This window comes from Mesitornis unicolor, unplaced genomic scaffold (assembly GCF_000695765.1).
Source record: "Mesitornis unicolor isolate BGI_N332 unplaced genomic scaffold, ASM69576v1 scaffold25136, whole genome shotgun sequence".
Lineage (NCBI taxonomy): Eukaryota > Metazoa > Chordata > Aves > Mesitornithiformes > Mesitornithidae > Mesitornis > Mesitornis unicolor.
This window is the reverse complement of record NW_010192002.1, coordinates 7,860-12,944: the sequence shown is the minus strand read 5'-3', so window position 1 is coordinate 12,944 and position 5,085 is coordinate 7,860. Positions and strand designations below refer to the sequence as shown.

The following is a 5,085-nucleotide window of genomic DNA, read 5'->3' as shown; positions in this document are numbered from 1 at the left end:
TAGTTCTATTTAGCTCAAACCAGGACACAACCAAACTTTCCAACTCATGATTATATGAACTAAGGGATTTGGGAATTGCATTCTCCTGACATCTGCCTCTTAAGAAAATTTATCTTTTGCTAATGCCATACTCAAAATATACATGGTGGTTTGGTTTTGTGGCTTGTCATCAAACAGATTCCTCAGCATGATCTCTGTGCTTGTTTGATGTCTGCTTATTTGTTCATTTTTCTGTTTTAATTGATGACTATCATGTATATTTCCCCTAAACATCTTTGGGTGGAAGCTCTCTCTCTTCCACTTATCCTATGAGGACAGTATGGATTAGAAACATAGTAAACTATTCTAGGGTGAGAACTACAGATCTTGGAAAAGAATTGATAGAGATCAAAACTTGGCCCTGTGGAAGGTATATGGGAATTTTCTTGTTTTCCAGACACCTAGTTCAGTTATCCTAGACCATCCCAATATGAAACAAAGCGGGTCTGCAATGTTTTAATACAAATAAGCCAATATGACCTTAAATTTCCCAATCGTTTAGCATGGTTTTGTTCAAATTAATAATTGGAGGCCACCTTAACAAAGACCACCAATGTCTGCACGTAATGAAGAACTAGCAAATAATGCTTGATTCTGCCGTTACACCCAAGGGTTACAATTAACTAATTTGGACAGCATCTGGCACAATCAAAACAATAATGCTAAACATGAACTCTGTCCAATATAGAGATAATGATAGGAGTTTTTTCACTTTGGAGAGAACATAAAAAATATTACATGACTCATCAGGTAAAAGATAAAATTTCTACATGGGCTACGAAGAATTTTTTCAAATAATTTTTTTTCTTTTTTCGTATGTGCCTATAACTTGTTTATTTACTGTGAAATTTATAAGAATGTAGAAGCCTGGGCAATCGAGACGTTGTGAACCAAAGTAGGCCTCAGCTTAACATAAGTACATTGTGAACCAAAGTGGGCCTCAGCTTAGCATAAGGGAGTCAAGGTTAGGTAAGAAGACTCAAGGCCAAGTAAGAAGAGAAAAACAAGGAAATGAAGACTAATTTGGCATCACGATATGGAAAAGGTTCAAGATAAGCAGGATGTGGGACAGGATGGAACAGATGTGGTCTGGAAAGCGTTCAGTAGTTAGCGACCAATAATGTATTAGACTAGCTGGCATGGACAGCATGTGCAAGATGCATGCAGTCAATTAGGAGTTAGATAGATGCGTGTGCAAACAATAACAATGTATAAAAATAGCAAGCTTTGTGCAATAATTTGACTATCAGAGCATCATATTGGTGTGCTGTAGTCTGTTCCTCGCCTGGACCCCAACATTCTGGTGACCCCGACGTGATGCTTCTATGAAGAACTTAGGGGAGCCATAAGAAAAGCTAAGGGCTGCCGTGCCGGCGAGAAGGTAAGCCGGGCCATCTGAGAGTGACAGGGAAGTCATAGGCGCCTACGTACAAAGAAATACGGCAGGGAGGGGAGAGGCGTACAAAGAAATACGGCAGGATGGGAAGTGCAGCATCTGCACTAGAAAAAGCAGCAGTAAAATGTTTGCTGCAGATAGCTTCAAAGACAGAGACAGAATTAAAACGAGAGGAAATAGAAAACCTTCTCATCTGGGGGAGAAGGAAAGGACTACTGCAATCTGCATCTCAGTTATTTGATTTGGAACATTGGGACTTTCTAGGTAAAGAACTCTGGGAAAGTGTCACAGTCGGTAATAAGGGCGCTGGATGTTTAGCTTTATTGTGGCGAAAGATAAAGAATATGCTTACGACAGTTCTCTCCGAGTCTGAAATTAAAGCAGCGTTTAAATGCACCTTGGAGGAAGTCAGAGGGGAGTCTCCTGAATCAGGAGGAGATCGTAGTAATACACCTTGTGCAGTCCCAATGACCCCTTTTCCAGTTAAGACAAGTGAAGACGACTTTTGGAAAAGTGATGGCGAAAAGGTGCCTTTATCGCTTTTTCCGGAGGCAACGGGGCCCTCTGCTCCACCGCTCGATCCGGCATCTGTACCTTTGCCTATGGATGTAGACGAGCCAGAACAAGGCTCGGAATTTCATCCTGAGTTACCAGAGCCAGATCCTTCTCAATCATTGCCTCAATTTAATAGGGAACAACAACAAGAGTTGTGTAAATTATTGCAGCAACAGGAAAAGCAGATGCAAGAGCTATTAAAAAGGATGAAAACTTTGGATGGGGGGTCAAGTAAACCCTCTCGAATGATAGCCTACGATAAAGCAGCTAAGGCTATTACTAGCAGATTAAATGCAGTAACAGAGATGGTAGAGCGAGGACGTGTAGCTTCACAAGATAGAAACGTAGACCTTACTCCAGAGGAGCTGCAGCTAAAGGAACAGCGACAGAGAGAGTGGTGTCATTGGTGTGTGGAAGATGGCCAGTGGACTGAGGAAGAGGCTGAAGAATGGCTACAAAAGAAATTTGGAAAGCGACCTGAAGAAACTAAAGATCAGTACTCGGGTATCAGGCGGCTGACAGAAACCTTAAAACAATTTTTTGGACCATTCGGACCTCAACAAATCTCTGAGGATTTATCCCCCGTACCATGGGACCCGTCAAGAAATCCTGATTATGATGCCGGTCAGCGATGGAGAGGAATAATTAAAGAAGCATCTATAGAGAGAGTTATGCTGCCACCTAGTGTCACTGCTATTCCAATATTTGCTGGACTGCACGGAAACCCAGTATGGGCTCTATTTGATTGGATAGTAGTCAAACAATTCCAACAATCAGTAATGCAGTATGGAATGGACAACAAACGTCTTACAATTATTATCAGCATTTTTTACTAATCAAGCTCTAACACAAGAGTACATTCGAGCTGTTTGTGAATTGATTTTGCCTCCTACAGCATATTTGCTGTTTTTGGACAAATGGCAACAGAAGGCGGAATTAACAGTAACAGAAAGTGTTCATCGACCTGTAGGTGATCCCGTGCACCTCATATCTTCTGATCAACTGCTTGGAAAACGAACTTATGCAGATGGACCAACTCAAGCTGCTCTGCCACCACAAGTTTTACAGCAAACACAATCTTTGGCTTTGGCTGCCTTGAAGGAAGTGCCTAATGTAGGTAAGCCACAACCCCCATATACTATGATAAAGCAAAAAGTTGGAGAGCCTTATATACAATTTGTTGACTGTCTTACAGACGCTGTTGGCGCGTCACCTAATTTACCTCCTGATGCAAAAAAGGCTGTGGCCAAAGACTTAGCAATTATTAATGACAACCCGCAATGTCAACAAATTTTGACCGGATTAGGAAAAACTGCTACTTTAGCAGAGATGGTTGAAGCTTGCAGCAGAATTCCGGTTGTTCAACAAGAAGCTGAAAAAGCAAAAATTCATGCAAATGCTCTTGCTGCTGCATTGAAACCTCCTATGCAAATTAGAAAAGACTTTCAATACTTTGCATGTGGGGAAAGAAATCACCGAAGACGTGATTGCCCAAAACATGGTAATGGCAAATCAATTGGAGGAAAAAGCAAGTCTGAAAGTTTTCTGAATACCTGCAACAAATGTGATAAACTAGGCCATCATGCTACAGAGTGTTGATTGCACTTCAAAAAGGATGGTACACTGATTCTGGGAAACTGGGTGCGCAGCGCCATGGGACCGGGCGTGAAGCCACAATACTGTCCAACAACTCGACCATTGGTTGCCTATCAGAGCTCCCAGCCGCAACCCGAGGAAGCACCAGAGTCCATTTGGCCGTGGGAACAAACGTCACAATAAGAGACTCTAAGATACATGACATCCCTTCAACGGTAACTGGGCCGTTAGGGTATGGACTTAGTGCACTTCTGTTAGGTTGACCGTCAACTACTAAACAAGGACTCATTGTACATCCCGGTGTTATAGATGCAGACTACACTGGACAAATAGGGATAATGGTTCAAGCGTTAGCACCACCTGTTACGCTTAACTGCGGAAGCAGAATTGCCCAACTGATACCATCCAAAGCAACTGTGCCAAGAGCTTGTAGCAGTGAAAGAGGAGAGAAAGGTTTTGGTTCAACTGGTCCTGCTACAGTTGCTTTTGTCCAGCGTGTGACAAATGAGAAACCTTGTCGGACTGTCGATATAGCAAGTCCAGGGGGGAAAATTATTTCTCACCAGACAATGCTTTTGGATTCTGGCGCTGATGTCACGATCATTCCAAGACAAGCCTGGCCGAAAACATGGCCTTTGGAATCTGTCAATAACATGGTTACTGGAATTGGGGGAGCATCTCCTACACATATAAGTGTCAACTTTGTGACCATTCGGGATCTAAAGGAAGGACTTATAGCACACATACGTCTATATGTTCTGAATACAACCATTTGGACTCATGGCAGAGATGTCATGTCTCAGTGGGGTGTTACCATTCAATCATCTTTTGTATAGCGGCCATTGAGGTGAGCGCAATCCGTCCAACGGTGAAACTAACTTGACTGACATCCATACTGGTCTGGATTGATCAATGGCTGCTGCCCACAGACAAGCTTGCACATTTGGAACATCTAGTGCAAGAGCAGTTGGATGCAGGGCATCTGGTACCTTCTATTAGCCCCTGGAACACTCCTATGTTCACCATTCAAAAGAAGTCTGGAAAGTGGCGATTGTTGCACGACCTGCGAGCGGTAAACACAGTCATGCAAGATATGGGGGCTTTACAGTCAGGATTACCGACCCCCTCAATGCTTCCAAAAAACTGGGACATTGTGGTGCTGGACTTGAAAGATTGTTTTATCACTATCCCCCTACATTCAGAAGATTACGAAAAATTCGCCTTTACTGTTCCATCTACTAAGAGCCGCACCGGCAAGGAGATATCAGTGGGTTGTTCTCCCACAGGGTATGAAGAATTCTCTGACCATTTGCCAATGGCACGTTGACCTGGCTCTGACACATTTCCAAAAAAAGTATTCTCACATGATAATCTACCATTATATGGATGATCTGCTTCTTTGCAATCAAGAGCCTATTGATGACAGCATCATTGCCAAACTAACTCAGCAGTTAACTACGTGGGGACTGATTATTGCCTCCAAAAAAAGTTCAACGTAG

General features: G+C 42.7%; 1 pseudogene; it reads left to right on the top strand.

The window, feature by feature from the left end:
- Nucleotides 1-4,490: 4,490 nt before the first annotated feature.
- Nucleotides 4,491-5,085, top strand: LOC104535501 (annotated as a pseudogene).